The sequence below is a fragment of the Triturus cristatus genome, chromosome 4_2 (genome assembly GCF_964204655.1).
Source record: "Triturus cristatus chromosome 4_2, aTriCri1.1, whole genome shotgun sequence".
NCBI lineage: Eukaryota > Metazoa > Chordata > Amphibia > Caudata > Salamandridae > Triturus > Triturus cristatus.
The window spans coordinates 290,599,556-290,619,325 of record NC_140586.1 but is presented as its reverse complement, the minus strand read 5'-3'; the positions used below and the strand labels follow the sequence as shown (position 1 = coordinate 290,619,325).

The 19,770-nt window shown below is 43.8% G+C and overlaps 1 protein-coding gene across 4 annotated transcripts in view; it reads right to left on the bottom strand.

The window, feature by feature from the left end:
* LOC146833672 (flavin-containing monooxygenase 5-like) overlaps positions 1 to 19,770 on the bottom strand; it is a 186,106-nt gene that overhangs the window by 138,014 nt on the left and 28,322 nt on the right. The window contains exon 1 of one of the 4 annotated variants that reach the window (XM_085601558.1): positions 17,870 to 18,431. The exons of 2 other annotated variants lie outside the window; for them this stretch is intronic. The gene's annotated coding sequence lies outside the window, so the exon portion shown is untranslated. Of the gene's footprint in view, positions 1 to 17,869; positions 18,432 to 19,770 lie in introns of those variants that run through there. One more of the 4 variants, XM_085601560.1, reaches the window with a different exon arrangement.

The following is a 19,770-nucleotide window of genomic DNA, read 5'->3' as shown; positions in this document are numbered from 1 at the left end:
ATACAGTGAAAGTCCAGCACTCGGGGGGTTGCTCCACAGATGTTTTTTAATATGCCGCTCAAGAAAACAGACGCGTTTCGGGAATACCTTCGTCAGTGTTTACAATTCTCGCGGCGCGGCAGCATTTTTAAATAAACGTGCACGTGATGAGACAAGTGACTTCTGTGATCAGAAACTCAAGTTAATCTGTGAAAGTGGCGGCCATCTTAACATGGTGTATTTGATATACATGGATGCATGAAGGTTTCCGTAAAACAGCCCTCAATCAATCAAAACAACAGCATAATCAAAGGAAAGTGTCACTGTATCCAAACTATATATTATCAGACATGTTGTTTTGATTATGAAACCTCCGAGTCAGACCTTACTGAAAATGATCAGTCAGGTGATGATGGAGCGACCCCAACCAGCGATCAAGTCAAGACTCCTTTTCATTTGGAGTTCAATCTGATCCGCCAAACGTGGCTCAGAGATGGGGAAAGCAAGCCACCAGAAAAAGACGACCAACTAGACGAGGCGGTTGGAAGGGGCAGAGGAAGAGGCAGAGGCAAACGCAACAAGAGGGGCAACAGATGGTAGAAGCAGCAAGCAATCTCACCATTGTGAATTTAACATCGCAAATTCTTTCATCAGCAGAGGAATCTGCCTTGCAACTTGGACTGACATTTTCTCCTAATGAGAAAATGGAATTTACACAAACTTGGATAGATTTATTTAAATTCATCCGCAAATTGAAATTACATAAATTTTTCAAATTGAAACCATCTATCACCGAAGCACGACGGTTAAAATTAAAACCAACAATGAAGGATACCGACCTCCTCACAATACAAGATCTTAATATGCTTGAAATACTTGAAGAACTGCGCCTAGAATTAAGAGAAACTGACGAAGAATCTACCGACTTAGTGGTGAGAACTAGACAAGTATGGACTTTCACTGTATGGTGTTTTGTCTGGGAGCATTGATATATGTGTATATACATTTGAACTTACTAGAAGGAAAACTTTTATGCTCACATTGGGGACTTCGTGTCCCATAAGGCATTGAAATTGTTTGCACTGAGCATGCGCCCACTGAGGGCTTGACTTAAACCAATTGAATAAATTAACCGGAAATACGATCAGTGTGAGCCTCAAATGATTGTTTGCAGCAGCCCAGGAAGAAGAGGTCAAGTACCTTGAAACGCGTTGGCAAAAACAATATTGGAGTGAAGCACGAAGGCAGGCTGCATCTTTAAGCCAGGTGGCAGAGTGCTGTCGAGTGACCTTCTGCAGCTCGAGGGCAATTTGTTTGATAATATATATACATATATATGTATATATTTCAAACAATGGCCCTTACGCTTCGGGAGATCACTCGACGGCGCTCGTGTGCCATGCAGCTTGCCTTCTTGATTCACAATTTATTAGTTTGCCCAACGCGTTTCAAGGTAAAACACCTCTTCCTCTGGGGCTGCAAATTATACATCTGGGGCTCGCATCATGTGTTTCACATCTGATTTTATTAGCTTCTCACACCGCCCCCAGTGGGCGTGTGCACAGTGCCTGTTGTTGTAATGCATGATGGGACATTTAGTCCTTGATGCGAGAGTCAGTGATAATTTCAAATGTTTATTTGCATATTTTTTCTGTATATTGTTACCTTAGTAGGTCGTTTTTCATTCCAGCAAGTTAAATTTGCATATGGAGCGTCGTGCTCAGCAGGTTCAGACAGTGCAGACCTGCAGCCTCGTTCGTCTGGTTTCCATTTCGCTGCCAGATGACGATGGTGCCTCTCCCCACGGCCAGGCTGCCGTGTAACAATATTTCAAACAATGGCCCTTACGCTTCGGGAGATCACTCGACGGCGCTCGTGTGCCATGCAGCTTGCCTTCTTGATTCACAATTTATTAGTTTGCCCAACGCGTTTCAAGGTAAAACACCTCTTCCTCTGGGGCTGCAAATTATACATCTGGGGCTCGCATCATGTGTTTCACATCTGATTTTATTAGCTTCTCACACCGCCCCCAGTGGGCGTGTGCACAGTGCCTGTTGTTGTAATGCATGATGGGACATTTAGTCCTTGATGCGAGAGTCAGTGATAATTTCAAATGTTCATTTGCATATTTTTTCTGTATATTGTTACCTTAGTAGGTCGTTTTTCATTCCAGCAAGTTAAATTTGCATATGGAGCGTCGTGCTCAGCAGGTTCAGACAGTGCAGACCTGCAGCCTCGTTCGTCTCGCATCAAGGACTAAATGTCCCATCATGCATTACAACAACAGGCACTGTGCACACGCCCACTGGGGGCGGTGTGAAAAGCTAATAAAATCAGATGTGAAACACATGATGCGAGCCCCAGATGTATAATTTGCAGCCCCAGAGGAAGAGGTGTTTTACCTTGAAACGCGTTGGGCAAACTAATAAATTGTGAATCAAGAAGGTAAGCTGCATGGCACACGAGCGCCGTCGAGTGATCTCCCGAAGCGTAAGGGCCATTGTTTGAAATATATATATATATATATATACATCTCGGCGTGGATGGCACTGTGCTAATCCTATGCTTAAAGATTTTGATAGAAAAACAGACATTTGAGGTGAGCAGACCTAGAGTGTCGCTGGTGTTGAGAGTGCTCCATACAGGTGCTGCTTTCCACCTAAACTTGAGAACTACCCAGAGTTCTCTGCTTCTTTTTTGCATAATTTATTCATCACTCTATGCCTGAAAGGGTATTTCTTTGACTTATACTGGGTGCTCCCTTGTGTCTGGACAAAGCTATACCTCTCTGAAGAGCTCTAATTAGAGCGAAACACTGTGTCAGGGGTTGCTTTTTCTCATTTCAGGTTGGCTTGATCGGTATTTTACCAATTCAAAGCTGTAATACTGTGCCTGGAGTGGTAATTGGCTTTTGTCATTTTACAGCTCGGCAAGGACAGCACTGTGCTAGTCCTATGCTTAAAGACTTTGCTGTACAAGTGGCAAAACACTTTGTCCTTTTCTATCTCGGCGTGGATGGCACTGTGCTAATCATATGCTTAAAGATTTTGATAGAAAAACAGACATTTGAGGTGAGCAGATCTAGAGTGTCGCTGGTGTTGAGAGTGCTCCATACAGGTGCTGCTTTCCACCTAAACTTGAGAACTACCCAGAGTTCTCTGCTTCTTTTTTGCATAATTTATTCGTCACTCTATGCCTGAAAGGTATTTCTTTGACTTATACTGGGTGCTCCCTTGTGTCTGGACAAAGCTATACCTCTCTGAAGAGCTCTAATTAGAGCGAAACACTGTGTCAGGGGTTGCTTTTATTCATTTCGGGTTGGCTTGATTGGTATAATACCAATTCAAAGCTATAATACTGTGCCTGGAGTGGTAATTGGCTTTTGTCATTTTACAGCTCGGCAAGGACAGCACTGTGCTAGTCCTATGCTTAAAGACTTTGCTGTACAAGTGGCAAAACACTTTGTCCTTTTCTATCTCGGCGTGGATGGCACAGTGCTAATCCTATGCTTAAAGATTTTGATAGAAAAACAGACATTTGAGGTGAGCAGATCTAGAGTGTCGCTGTTGTTGAGAGTGCTCCATACAGGTGCTGCTTTCCACCTAAACTTGAAAACTACCCAGAGTTCTCTGCTTCTTTTTTGCATAATTTATTCGTCACTCTATGCCTGAAAGGGTATTTCTTTGACTTATACTGGGTGCTCCCTTGTGTCTGGACAAAGCTATACCTCTCTGAAGAGCTCTAATTAGAGCGAAACACTGTGTCAGGGGTTGCTTTTACTCATTTCAGGTTAGCTTGATTGGTATTTTACCAATTCAAAGCTGTAATACTGTGCCAGGAGTGGTAATTGGTTTTTGTCATTTTACAGCTCGGCAAGGACAGCACTTTGCTAGTCCTATGCTTAAAGACTTTGCTGTACAAGTGGCAAAACAATTTGGGGCAGATTTACAAGCACCTTGTGCCATTTTTGCATCACTTTTCCCATGTTAAAAGTGACGCAAAAGTGGCGCAAGGGGCTTGTAAATCTGCCCCTTTGTCCTTTTCTATCTCGGCGTGGATGGCACTGTGCTAATCCTATGCTTAAAGATTTTGATAGAAAAACAGACATTTGAGGTGAGCAGATCTAGAGTGTCGATGGTGTTGAGAGTGCTCCATACAGGTGCTGCTTTCCACCTAAACTTGAGAACTACCCAGAGTTCTCTGCTTCTTTTTAGCATAATTTATTCGTCACTCTATGCCTGAAAGGGTATTTCTTTGATTTATACTGGGTGCTCCCTTGTGTCTGGACAAAGCTATTCCTCTCTGAAGAGCTCTAATTAGAGCGAAACACTGTGTCAGGGATTGCTTTTATTCATTTCAGGTTGGCTTGATTGGTATTTTACCAATTCAAAGCTGTAATACTGTGCCTGGAGTGGTAATTGGCTTTTGTCATTTTACAGCTCGGCAAGGACAGCACTGTGCTAGTCCTATGCTTAAAGACTTTGCTGTACAAGCGGCAAAACACTTTGTCCTTTTCTATCTCGGCGTGGATGGCACTGTGCTAATCCTATGCTTAAAGATTTTGATAGAAAAACAGACATTTGAGGTGAGCAGATCTAGAGTGTCGCTGGTGTTGAGAGTGCTCCATACAGGTGCTGCTTTCCACCTAAACTTGAGAACTACCCAGAGTTCTCTGCTTCTTTTTTGCATATATATATATATATATTTATAATGTTTTAGGATGGATTTTAGAAATTGGCAAAGGAAAGTATATTATATGCTTCCATTGTTTTTTGAATAATTTCTGGCAGGATCTACCTAACATATTTGTATATTTATTTATTGTCATCCCGAACTCATTTGCACTTTAAATATACTCTTGCTGTCTGCACATCCTTTCAACCCACAATAGAGCTAATAAGTGGGGTTGGTAAGGCATTGAGGTTAGGATTGGTCACCTTTTGATGATATAAAATGATACAAATGATAAATTGAAATTTTGTAATGTTTATTATTAGGTATAAGGGTCATTAGCACTTTATTTTATTTTAATCTTATTTTGGCAAGCACTTTTGTAAAATGTCAATTTTGGACATAATGATATATGGAATGAATTCAGCATTTATGCTAATATTAATGCCTCGGGAATTTTAGGAAATTAGTTTACTTGGGGCAATGTTGGGGTACATATATATGTTTATTTGTATGAACAAATGAAAAGATGGATAATAGAAATGTTTACATTCATGTAATTATTTTACCGTCTTAAGTACCTCCTCGTCACATTGCAATGTCTTTTTTCTATGTCCATTAATTGAGTCATCTGCATTTGCACTTTAAATAACGTGGTTACAATTCAAAGAGTTGTCATGTGATCAAGGGCGGGATCGCCCGAAACGCGTAATGGCGGATATGGCTTAATAAAATACAGCACAAGATTTGTTGGGTCTGCGCTCGTTTGTTTCATGAGACAAAGAAAGTGAAGGCGAGTTGGTGCATATATATATATATATACATATATGCTCCTTTGCTGATACTGTGCAGCCGCTTCGGGAGTGGCACTTCGTGTCAGGTGCGGCCTCTGACTCAAAACACCTCGACAGTCTCTTGCAGTGCAAAGAGTACACGCACTTAAAATAAGTGAAAATGAGTTTCATTTAGTGATATCCAGCTGCTGCTATGCGTTTCAGCTTTTCAGCTTTGTTCACACACGGGGTGACTGTGCTACCCTTACACCATATAAGCTTTGTGAACAATAGACAACAAAGTAGGACTAGTTAGTGCAGCATCCAGAAATTACACAAAACTAAGCCACCATCTTTGACTGGGGTAAAGTTACAAACAATGGTACAAAATTCTGCAAAAATTAGCTTTGGGTCCTAGGAAGTTGAAAAATATTCAACTAATTTATTTAAAATCTCATTAAATGTATTAAACAATCAAGCAATGCGGTACACCACATGCATAAAATATTATGTAAATCCATTGATAAGATCTACAATAAATCCAGATAATTCATGATAGACCAAAACGGAGCACCAAGTGTAGTTAGGAAAAGTTGTACTAAAGCCTAGTCTAAGACATGCCCTAGGGATGAATGATCCAATATGTGAATTCTACCACCTTCTTCATTTACTGCTCCCTTCAACAAATCCAGAGCTGATAAGGGCCCATCCTGCGATTAGGGACCATCCCTTGTCCTTTCCTTCACCAATTGTACTTATCCCATAATTCCCAGCAAGCTGTGGTCCTCCTGATTGGCATTCAGGGCCACGTGAGCTGAGGTCACATGACATAGTCTTTTCCATTAATTAGAACTCAAAACATCCCAACCTGAACCTCTTGCAAAGGGTCAAAAGTGCTACCAGCCTAAGGCACTCACCCAGTCCTATCACCAACATTTTAAAATAAATACTAGAAGGAGATACGCAGCATACTATGTCCTCAGAACCAGGAACAAGGAGGCTATGCATCAAAAAGATAAACGTTTTGCACCCCTGCCCTGATGGCAGGTCCTTCACGTTGGGTTATTTTATGCACATTGTCTACAAGACCACATACACTACTTCTGCAGTCACTGTCACGTGTAAACATGAACGCTGCACATAGTGACACACGTGCTGCACCAGCACAAGCAACAAATAGCATCTGCACCACACCTGCTTGCAGTGTTACTGGCAGCACACCTGCACCCAGTGGTACCTGTGCCCATGGACACATACAACCTTTACCCACCTGCACAGACAGTGGGATAGAGAGAACACTGGTATTAGCAAAAAGACAATAAGAAAGCCAGACACAAAGCTGGTGCATGGAGACACTAACATTGGGTACCTGTAGACACTGATAGTAGGGACAGAAGGTACTTCCAGTGATACAGACGAGAATTGAAATGGTAACTTTGACAGTGAAACAGAGAGACACACACCGACACAGAACACGGAGGAATACTCACTGAAACTAACAAAGGGAATTGCTGACACTGGGATAGGGAGACACCCACGCTGGATACAGAGACACAATCACTGACTAATGGGATGGAATTGTCCCCTGCAAGGTATACAGTTGTGTTCTACCTGCCCAGAGCACCTGACTGCTAGTATTTGGTATCCTGTTTTTTTTCTTTTTCTCCAGCTTCACTCTACTCCAGTGTGTGAAGCCTAGGTCTGCTCCTTGACATGAGTGAAGCCCAGGACCTCTCCTGTGACCTAGAAGGGTGCACCAAGCATGCCCTAATTTGACTGACTGTGAACTACGGTGACTGTCAGATGTTTAGCACGTAGAGTGAACGTGGCATCATACCATTTCATACATAAGCAAAGGTGCACCACATTGCATAGTATAATCCAACAGGACAAATATTTCCAAAACAAATAGTTCTTTGATTATTTCTTTTTATTCCAGTTTCATTTTGCGTAGATAAAAAAGGAGAGTCCAGTTCTAATGACTCCACATACAGTACAGCCGACGCATTTCGTCCTAATTTGGGACTTCTTCAGGGCAATGAACAGAGATGAGATCAAGTACTTCCTTCAACTGCAAGTGCATCAAACTCACTATTCGTGATTTCTCCTCTAGTGCGCCATATAAATATATCCACAGTCCGCGAGCTATCAGTATAGAGCCCACGACTGGCTGGGAAGTGCACGGAACGACCCACAATAGGGATCAAAGTAACATCAATTTATGTTATATTGAATTGCCGAGCTAATTCCATAGGTAAAAGATCTATAAAGCATACAGGTGGCGTGAACGTATCAGCGTCCGAAAGTATTTCGGTCACAAGTCACAATATGATAATTGTAAGAAGAGTATGCGCTGAAAAACGTCGCTCCAAAGGGGATCCTTGCAAGAAAAGAAAGTGACATCGTACCATATTGCGTAAATCAGTAGTTGCAGTCAACCCATTTTTTCTGTGTCACTGGAGTGGAGACCTACTAGTCTACTAGTGTAAAGTTCCACTTCTATGCAGTAACCCAGATCCTAACATCCCAAGTGTATGTTATGCATATTTGTATTTATGTAGCCTGTGAGGTGCATGCGTTGTTTGTATGATCGAGTCAAAGTGATGGAGGTCTGTGGGTTCCATTTTGAAAGTCCCTGACCTTCTCATGTGCATAATATGGAGGTGAGGTTCTTTTACCAGACAAGGGCAGTGTACTGCTCACAGGCCTAAAGCAGGAGGGAGGAGACCTAGACACTGAAGTGGAGAAAGACGAGACAGGATTTCCATCCCAAATTTTATGATATCCTTTGCTTAGAGGAGCTGTTGATTAAACTTCCTAAACACTGCTAATTTGTAGATGGTGGGAGTGAATCGTGGAACTGCAGCCCCTGCTATTCAAAGTGTGAAGTGTCCTTTATGTGAGACCAGCTGTTTGTATCTTTCCTGATCACTGCTCAGTGTAGCTGTTGATAGCCAGGTGCAGAATGGTCACATCTCTGTGTGCCCTCTTGTGAGTGATCCAAACTGGAGACGATCCTGCTGTGAGGAGCCTCATTCTACAAGCATCACTGTGTTTGGAAGACAGCCCGGACAGGACACATGGCAGAAGAACCAACCCAAACTGGGTCTGAGAGCCCAGACAAAGAATACACATTCCCTCTTTGCTTTACTTGTATAAACGTGGAAGCTTCTGACACACTTATTGCTCTAGTTACAAGTTCTCTTCAACCAAGGAAGGGAGTACTTTGCAGAATACTCAGAGCATTGCTGTGCAACGAGAGCTGATTTCTGGCAGACAGTCAGCCTCCCAGAGGTGAGGGGACATCACTTAGAGTCTGACCTAGAAGGAACAGCGGTCTTACTGTACTTAAGTGTCTGGAGACTGACCAGCCTGAGAATAAGGGGAAGGAGTGTGCCGATCCTACAGGTGTGACTAACCAGGGCAAGCAGAAGCGGCTGGCACAGATATGAATGTCTGTCTGCCCAGAGAGACTGCTCCCAAGACTGGAGCGCACACTTCCTTGACCAAGCCTTCAGCACCATGGCATTGCTCTGAAGTGTGCCGGAGAGGATGGCATCGCTGTAACCTTGAAGTTGTGCATGAGTGTCCGGCACCGTGGCACAGTCCTGTGGTTTGCCCGGGGGTGGTAGTTGTGCCACTTTGTTCCTGAAGTGGCCAGCACTGTGGCACTACCCTAAAGAGTGCGCAAGCGGAACTTAAATAGTGTGCCCATGCGAACCTGGCAGCTGCAAGTCTTGTAGTTGTGGCTAAAGATAAGTAAGCCACTGTGACAGCTGTATGGCCCGGTGCCAACTGTGATGCTGTCCCATCCCCAAGAGCTGAGTTGGAGCTGTCCAACCACTGTGGAAGTTCCTGCAGTGGCCCCATGATCTCTGGCCCAGCAAATCACCATCCGACTCAGAAGAAAGCCTGTGACCAGCCGGGACATCCGCATCGGAGCATGCTCACTAGAACAGACTCCGAGTGGTGGCCTCCACTGCGGCTTCTGAGGAACGGAACTGAGTGCCAAAGCACTTGTAGCCAGTGCATCTCCTCCCAGAGGAGGGAGTGAGAACCAGGTGCTCACTGCAGGACCAGCCGTGATCGGCACCTCTGAAGAAGCTTGCATTGTTGAGCTATGAACATTGCGGCCGAGACTGCTGATAGCAAGAACTTTAAACGTGAGGGGTACCACTGAAGCTGTTCCTAAAGCCTGCCATACCAGACCCATTCATCAGTTTAGGAGACAGAGTGTGAGTGTGTGGGGGGTGTATGGCAGCAGAGAGGAAACTATGGAGCATATTAACAAGCCAGGCGATAAAATTATCGCCGCTTTAGCGGCAGAAAACTGCCGCTAAAACGGCGATAATGGGCTTGATAATATGCTCTAAGGAATTCCAATTGAAGCTCAGGTTATATGTCCTTCACATCTAACATGGGCTTCATTTGGAATTCCATAGAGCATATTATCAAGCCCATTATCGCCGTTTTAGCGGCAGTTTTCTGCCGCTAAAGCGGCGATAATTTTATCGCCTGGCTTGATATATGCCCCTAAGATCTCTGGATCCTGTGACCCAGCTCCAGTTGATTCCACACCTGCATATCGTACTATGTAGTGTTTTTTATGTGTATTAAGGTACTCTCTATTTTTTTTTTTATTTCAAAACTATTTTATTATTTTAAAGAAGCAAATACGGACATGAGATACAAGCAAAAGTGATACAATTGATATCAGACAAAGGCAATAAATATGTTAGAATAAAATTAAATAATAGGAAATCAAATCATTGTCATTCATTAATCCGCAGATATCAGATAAATAAATTAATTAAGGAGAGACGAAACAAATTGATATCCGGCAAAGATAATTATCAAAAGTATCACCATCAGATAGCAAAATAGGGATAAGAAGAAAGAAAAGAGAGGAAGAAAGAAAAGACGGAAAAGGTAGGAAAGAGACGAAGAAAGAAAAAGAGAGACAGGGAGGAAAAAAGGAAGAGGAGAGGATTTCCAAAGGATTCACCCGACACACAAGACAACACTAAAGAGACAAATCAAAGGGATATTGCTCCACCAACCCCTCGGAGGCCAACACCATGTACGAATCTAAGGCTTTCCAAACACCAGTAGATATAGAAGGAGAGAGATGAGCATGGTCAACTGACGTATGAGCACTTCGTAGAAAGGAAACCCAAGCCCACCAAGTATGGTAAGAGACGGATGAAAAGGATTTCCACTCCATGAGAATTACTTTGACTGCAATAGTCAATAAGAGATCCAGCAACTGTAACTCCATGGGATCTAAAGGCAGAGGGACTGGGGCCGCCAACGGACCTAAAAGGATTAATGGAAAAGAAAGTTGGAATTTAATATTAAAGATGAGCATGAGGTGTTTGTGAATTAAATCCCAAAAGGGTTGGAGAAGGGAGCAATCAAGGAACATATGTTGAAAATCGCCTGGTAAAAGCCCACAACTCCAGCACAGATTGTCTTCTTTGAGATTTAGCGAATACAAACGAATGGGAGTCCAGTGAAGAAGATTAATAGAGAAAAACTTAGACTGCATTAAAGAGGGGGCGATTTTGTTACGAAGAGAAAATTTACCAATATCTTGCCAGGTATCAGAAGAGATATGATCGGTAACTCTATGATCAAAATGATGTAGCCATTTTTGCTGTGCGACAGTTTGAGAAGGAAGTGAAGAGGACGATAAGAATTTGTAAATCCGAGACGCAACATGCCCAGTCCTGATCCATAACTGAAAAAGCGTAATCATAGGGGAAGAAGGATGAAGGTGCTTTTTAGCAAGTGCTACCTTTATCTTAAGAAAGGTATAAAAGTCTAAATTAGATAAAGAGAATTGTTGAGCTAGGGATGAGAAAGGGGAAGGGTCATTGTTGGAATCATAGAGATGTTTAACAAGTGAGACACCTTTCCCAGCCCAGTAAGACATCAACTCTGGATCAATATTAATTTTAATTTTAGAATTCCGCCAAATAGACGACCATCTAGTTTTATGCAGTGGAATTGCTACTCTTTTATCAACCTTGCGAACCGCAGCAATAGTGTCTAAAATAATAGAACGAGAGAATGGAATAAAAAGGGTATTCGTGGTTAAAAAAGAGGCAGTCGGCAGTGGGGATGCCAGTTCCTGTTCTATTGTCAACCATGCTGGAACATGAAGAGATGGAGAAGAAAACCAAAGGGCACCCTGGGACGCCAGAAAAGCAGTTTGATATTTCCCCCAATCAGGAAAATTACAGCCTCCCATATCATAAGATTTCCGTAAAAATTTATAAGCAATCCTAGCCCTTCTGTCATTCCATAGAAATTTGGAGGTAAGTAAGTCAAGTTCATGAAAGAAGGAATCAGAAAGCCTTACTGGAAGCATAGAGGAAACAAAATTAATAATAGGTGTGATCATCATTTTAAGAGTCTGCAGTCGGCCCCACCAAGAAATATGCTTCGGAGACCAAGTTTCTAAAAGACGTCTCACCTTAAGAATAGTTTGGGATTCATTATAAGTAGCCGTAGCATATAGAGTGGAACAAAAATAGATACCCAGGTATTTTAGCTGTTTAGATTGCCACTTAAATCCCGCCGAACCCATATGAGAAGAGAAACAGTAAGCATTTAAGGGGAACATCTCTGTCTTATCTTTGTTCAGAGTGTATCCTGAAACTTTTGAAAAAAGAGAAATCGTGTCCGAAATAGCAGGGATGGCCAGTGCAATATCATCAGAAAAAATGAGAACATCATCTGCATACGCAGCTGTTTTAATCTGATGAGACCCAAAAGAGAACCCCTTAATACCTGGATGTGAGTCAATCATTCTAAGAAGAGGATCAATAGATAACAAAAATAAAAGAGGAGACAAGGGACATCCCTGCCTAGTACCTTGGCGAAGGTTAAAAAAGGACGACGTAGCTCCATTCACTCTTATGTTCGCTCTAGGTTGGGAGTAAAGAGACATAACCATACGGATAAAGGAGTCACCAAGATTGTGCGCACATAGAACAGCTCGTAGAAAAGGCCAAGAGACCTTATCAAAGGCCTTTTCCGCATCAAGGGCCAAGGCCGCTGCCGGAAGCTTGGAGCGCTTGGCAGAACCGAGAATGTGACAAAAAGTGCGGATATTGTCACGTGCAAGACGACCCTTCACAAAACCTGTTTGGGAAGGATGAACCAATAGAGGAATAAAGGATTCTAGACGTTTAGCTAATATTTTAGCAAAAATCTTAGCTTCCATGTTAAGAAGAGAAATAGGACGAAAATTTTTGGGATCCGAATGATCTTTTCCTTCTTTGGGGATTACTACAATAGTAGCATCAGCAGCAGAGCCAGACACAGAGCCATCTTTAATAAAAGCATCAAAGACGGATTGAAGCTGCGGCACAATCTCAGGTATAAAGGTTTTATAAAACAAAATAGGATATCCATCAGGACCAGGAGCTTTACCAGAGCGAGTTGCTTTAATTGCAGAAATAATTTCGTCAGAGGTAATCGGGCCATTTAAAGAGATATTATCTGCCTCCGATATAGTTTTCACCGGAACTGTCTTTAAAAACTCTTGGCATTGTTCAAAAGAAGATTGAGTAGAAGGGGTATATAATTTATTATAAAAATCTCGAAAGACCTCAAGAATTTCAGTAGTCTGAAACTTTTTCTTACCAAGATGATCATTAATAGCAGAGATTTGTGAAGATTTATAAGAAGAGTCTTGGAACTTTAATGTAGCCGCAAGCATCTTGCCAGCCCGGTTTTTTAGCAGCAACTTCTTAGATTTCTGAGCCTGAAGACCTATATGAGCTCTCTTAGTGACTATAGTATTATATGTATATTTTAAATTCTTAATAGATTGAAGGCAAGATTTATCTTTAGATTGCCGAAAAAGAGATTCCTGAGTTTTAATTTCCGCTGCTAAGTCCGTAAGTTCCTTTCTGATGGCAGCGTTCCTCTTTGACATACATTTAATGACCTGACCACGGAAAGTGCATTTAAAAGAGTCCCAAAGCACAACAGGGGAATCAACTGAACCCACATTCTCACGGAAAAACAACTCAATAGCATGGGAAAACTCTCGAACCTCGGAAACATCATGTAATATTTCTGTGTTTAGTCTCCAAGATCGAGGACTCGCCCTAGGGGTGAAGGACAAAAGTGTGAACGTCACCGCGGCATGGTCCGAAACCAAGATAGGGTGAATAAGCGGAGATGAGGAAGATTGAACAAGAGAGGAGTGAACCAAAAGAAAGTCAATACGTGAAAAGGACGAATGAGGAGGCGAAAAAAAGGAGAAATCACTGCCAGTGGGATTATGAAGACGCCAGACATCCTGAAGATGGATAAGAGAGCACATATTGAGCATTTGTTTATGTGATTTAGGGGGACGAAAATTAAATGCAGAATTCCTATCTAGGATAGGATCCATTGGTAAATTAAAGTCACCACCTACAATAAGATTACCAGAATGAGGTGTGTCATTTAGCTTTTTGGTGATTACTTTCCAAAAAGAGGGATCATCCTTGTTAGGGGCATAAATGTTCATGACAAAGAGATCAGCATTACCATCAGACAACTTAGATAATAGCCAACGTCCCTCTGTATCCTGTTCAGAGGAAACAATAGACAAACCAGAATGTTTAGAAACTAAAGTAATTACCCCATTTCTTTTGCCACAAGCATCTGAACAAGCAACATCAGAAACCCATTCTTTCTTCAAAAATGACGCCTCCCTAGCAGAGACCTTCGTCTCTTGAAAAAGGACTAGATCCGAAGAAAGAGATTTGCAGTAATCTAATATCTTTGACCTTTTTACTGGATGATTTAAACCTTTCACATTAAGAGACAGTATATTCAATCCAGACATAAAACCAATAATAGGGAAAAATGATATTCTATATTTGATAGAGGATGTACAACAACCAAAAAAACTTGAAACCAAACACTAGCCACCAACACAAAACAGGAAGAATCCAAGGAGGAAATCCGAAGAGAGAAGAGGAAAGAAGAGGAAAGAGAAAGCAGGAAAGTAGGCAGAAGAAGAAAGAGAAGAATCAACAAGGAAGGTCTGAAAAAGACCAAATTCATACCAGGGGGGACATGGGAAGATGAGCAAGGGGACCATCGCGAGGGATAAAACAATCAGCATAACCAGCCCCAAAATAGTACATAACTGATTATACTTAACTTAGAAGGAAAAATATCTGATACATGAACTAGAACTAGAATTCATTAGAGAATTCTAAAAACTATTCATCATGTAAGTCTAGATCGGAACATGTATATACCAAATTAATAAATATGTAACCAATACATTGTAACATAAAAGAATGGAGAAAGCAGAAGAGGGAAAAATGTCCAATGTTACAAATGAGGAAATGGTGAAAAACAAGCTAATAACCATCTCAAATATGAGAAAGCATCAAAACCGATACATAACTTATGAAGAGCAGGAAAGAATAAAGAAAAAGAAACGATTTCCACAGAAGATTATAAGGTGTAGTATGAAGAGAGAAGATGAAGCATAAGAAAGTAAAGGATGAAATAACTGACCAATATAACAGTCAATAAAGCTCTATGAAAGATAAATAAGAAAGCAAGTACATAGTAAAAAATGTAACATCTAAAAAAAGTTATCTAGTAAACTATCCGCAAATACATAAACACTTGTTATACTTAATTTAAAGAGGCAAGAGTATCTTAAATATATAACTATATAAGTAAAATAGCAGTGGAATAAAATAGAAAAACTAACTATACAGACAATAAAGTTATCTCTATATATAGCAATTAATAAGTGTCTACGAAGCAATTTATGCAGCTAAACCATAAAACAATACAGATAATAATCAATAACGTACTCCATAGAGACGAAAACACCAAAACAAAAGAAAAAATACAACACCGCAAGAGTCAGAAATTGAAACCAGGAAGAAAGGAAGAACAAGAATGAACCGGAACCTGACCCATATAAAAAAACAAGCAAAAAGGAAAAAGAATAGTATGCACGAAAAAAGCGAACAGGAGTGAGACCAACCTATCAAGAAACAATATCACGAAACAATAGAAAGTACATAAAGAAGAAATATCGAAGATATCGGTCCATTTCACCATAAAGATATGAGGTAGACCTGACAAAGAAACGGCGAAAAAACACAGGCCACACTGAGCTTACACCGTCACGCACGAGAAGAACAGCCACAGCACACCAACAACAGCGGACTATAAGACCACCATGCAGATCTAAAAAAGACAAACTTAATAGATCTGGATAAGAGAAAACTCATTGCAGTTATATGTAACCACGTCAGGTGCCAGAGGAACCAGGGTCCCGCGAGGCCTCCACTTGAAGTTCCATCTGCAGCTCCATCTGATTATCCAAAAATGAGGCTAAATCAGCAGGTTCATCAAAAATTCTGGCACGACCTTTGAAGGTAATGCGGAATTTTGAAGGGCCAGAAAAAGAAAAGGGAATATTCATCTCAGAGAGACGTTTCCGGAGATTAAGAAAGCCCTTCCTCCTTATTACTGTGTCCCTAGCGAAGTCCTGAGAAATTGAAATGCGATGGCCATTCCATGAGACAGTTTTAACCTTCCGCATATGAGCCAGAATTTGTTCCGTATGTTGATGGCGCAGGGGCTTAAAAATTATCGCTCTTGGTTGCGTGGCAGATTTAGAGCGAAAGGTGGGAACACGGTGTGCCCGTTCCAGCTCAAAGTCTTTTTGAAAAGAAATTTGTAGCGTAGAAGGAAGCCACTGACATAAGAACTCAATCATAGCAGGGGCATCCTTCTCAACACCCTCCGGAAGACCAAAAATGCGCAGATTGGATCTGCGGTTACGATCTTCTTGTTCAGTGAGATCTCTCCGCAATGCCGCCATTGAGCGTTCTAACTGGCAAAGAGTCCTAGATTGCTTCTGCATAGTATCCTCTGCACCACTAATGCGAGATTCTGTGGCTGATACACGAAGGGAGAGAGCCTTGAAATCATTCCTAATGGCTGCCACCTCCACTTGCAGCAAATCTGTGTTAGTCTTGGTAGACTGCGCAATGTCGTGAACCTCATTAAGGCGCGTCAGAATAGTCTCAAGCGTGGAAGTGGTGTCTTTGTGAGGATTGTCCGGAGTAGGAGATATTTGCTTGGACCTCTTAAGAGAAGCTTTAGAGTCCTTTGCGTCTTTAGCAGTTGGTGACAAGCCCATATTTGCAGCCATAGAGCACACAGCCACCGTAGGCGCAAAATACAGCACCTCAGAGAAATGAAGGGAAGGAAAAAGCCAAAGGATACTAGTATATAATATATAAAAAAGAAATGAGCAAAAAGTGGAAAGCGCACTTTCAGCAGCCAACACAGGAAAGAACTAATGGCGGGCTTACATGGCAAATGAGAGGAGTCTCATGACAAAAATATAATGTTCTCCAGGTATCAAGAGAAACGCCTTCCGAACACAAAAAGACCAAGAAGCAGGGTGTCATAGAGCAGAAAAACACCAAATAAAGGCATCTGAGGCACTCTGAGGAGAAGTATAGTTAAAGAAAGTCCAAATATTCTCACCACAGGTAGTAATGCAGCGTGGGTAATGAACGAAGTCCAATATAAACCTCCAGAACTATAAAGATAATCACCAGCACCTGCTTTCCATCATTCCTGGCAAGTTCGGAGAAAAAGCGCCACCGTGTTGTGGAGAAAAAGCATCTCCGTCAGATAAGAAAAAACAAAATGGCGGCCGCTCGTAAAAGCACCGAGCACCACCACAAAACGGCAGAAAAACAGTTATGGCAGCTCCAGAGATCGAAAATCCCGCTCAGGCAACACACGGCAACATCAGGGATAAAAGGCCACCTTTCAGCATGTATGGGGCAATGTGAGGTAATAAATAAGCCTCCGACGGCCCTCGCTCGGCACGGAGCTCAAGCGCAACCCGCCATCTCGTAGCGGCGCGCAAGCCACGCCCCGGTACTCTCTATTTTAATAAAAGATTAGCACTGGGTGGGACGATAATTTATTGTGCTATTGGGTGAGTGGTGAGTTCTGAGATGGAAGCACTCCCACGCTTCCTCCTTGAGAAGCCTGTGCATATTCGCCACCGCTACCCCTGAGAGTCAAGTGTTGAAGGGGTGTTCTTGACCCTGTTTACAGAGCCACAGTAGGCAAACAACCCCCAATGTTGGGGACTCTTCGCCCATGGTTGCCCTGTGAACGAAAGGGATCTAACATTGACCATGAACCCCAATACAGAACCTCTCTAAACAGGCTCGAGGCTGCACACAATCACAGATCAGCGAGGTCTCTTCCAATCACGCAACACTCAGAACTGCGAGGCAACAGCAGCAGCAGGGGAGCGAAATGTAAATGCCAAGTAACAATTTCTTCTGTACCAGAGCGCTTGAGTTTCAGAGCTAGAGAGTTCTCAGACAAAAGGAGAAATATCTATACATGATGAAAATGAGTAATATTACCTTAAACAGAAGACGCTACTCGGCGACAACGAGAAGCATAACTTCAGGTGTCTGGCAAATGGCAAAGCATAAGAAATCACCAGGGAGCAGTTAAGCAGTAGTAAGCTGTTTCAGGCACGTGTAGTTTTAGTACAGCTTCGCCCACACTTCCAGAAAAGGAAAAGGACAACTGGTTAATGGCAGTGGGCGGAAATGTCCCAGAAGCACACTTCTGTGCCCCATACGCTGCTATTCGTACGTGTGTGGAGCGGCTCCCAGCTGTGCTTCCATCTGTCCTGCTGCCTATGCGCTGGTTGTCAGTGGTTGCCTTCCGGGTCCTCTGCTACAAGAGGCAGGGGGTGGGGTCGAGAGAGGGAGGCGATAGCAGAAGAGGGAAGAGGAGGAGGCGGACTAGTTGAGAGGCAACTGTATTTGCATCTGTCTACTTATTTCCACCGCCCTGCCGGCTGCCCCTCACCCCTCTCCTTCATTCTTTGAGGGTCGGGCGATAACTTCCGGGTATGGCGGCTGCCCGGCTGTCTTCAAGTGCTCATGGGCAGGCAGAGAGGACGCAGCGATAGATAGTCGTAGACTAGAAGGAAGTGCCGTCAAAGAGGAAGAGAGCGGGGTTGGGAACTTGGGGTAGGAAATATGATGGTTTGAAGGTGAGGTAACGTATAGAGGAAAGGGGGAAGGCATAAGGACTGTAGGAGGAAAGAAGGGGGCTGCTGACAGTAGGAAAGATTATTATTTATTAATGCGATTTTATATAGCGCGGACATTACCTAAAAGTGTCGGAGGGCTTTATTATATAGCGAAGAACGTTAAATAAGACATTAAGGGGCATAGGCAGGGCTTTAAGTGGGCCGGGTCTCACCGGTGCCGAGCACCGGCAGTTTTTAGGTCTCGCCTGAGCCAGCGCTTTAGCGCTGCTTTGGCGAGAGCTTTAGTAAACGGGGGATTTGGAAGTGAAAACTAGTGCTTTTAAGGCCTCCAGCTACAGTGCATGTGCGCCGGGCGCGCGCACCATTTGGCAGCCTGCCTGATCACTTTTGCGGCCGCTTTGATGTTCTCAGTGTGCCGCGCGGCCACTGAGAACATCAAAGCGGCCGCGAAAGTGCTCACCATTTGCCACCCCCTCCCTTATCCCACTTCCTGCTTGTTTAGTAAGGACTTGGACGAGGTTTTAGTCGCTTAGAGGTTCTAGTTCTTCTCTTTGCAGTTTATTTCACTACCTGGTTTGAAATTAGGGGTGGGCGGAAAATTCCGTTCCGCCAGCGTAGAATAAAAAAGCAAGCCACCCCGGCTCACGGGCCCGGTCCTTGCTTCTGAAAGCAGCCAGGCCGGGGAGCCTCCTCCGGGCACACGGAGCCTAGCAAGGCCCGGGGAGAGCCTCCCCGGGCCCCGGTGGACCCCCGTCCCCAGCGCCCGGATCCTCGGCTGGCTTGCGGGACAGGGGGCTCCCGCACCCCGGGACGGAGCTCCAGCACCGGGCCCAGCTTCCGGACCTCCAGCCAGGCCGGGGAGAGACTCCCCGGGCCCCGGTGGACACCCTGTCCCCAGCGCCCGGACCCTCGGCTGGCTTGCGGGACAGGGGGCTCCCGCACACCGGGACGGAGCTCCAGCACCGGGCCCAGCTCCCGGACCTCCAGCCAGGCCGGGGAGAGACGCCCCGGTGGACACCCTGTCCCCAGCGCCCGAACCCTCGGCTGGCTTGCGGGACAGGGGGCTCCCGCACCCCGGGACGGAGCTCCAGCACCGGGCCCAGCTCCCGGACCTCCAGCCAGGCCGGGGAGAGACTCCCCGGGCCCCGGTGGACACCCGTCCCCAGCGCCCGGACCCTCGGCTGGCTTGCGGGACAGGGGGCTCCCGCACCCCGGGACGGAGCTCCAGCACCGGGCCCAGCTCCCGGACCTCCAGCC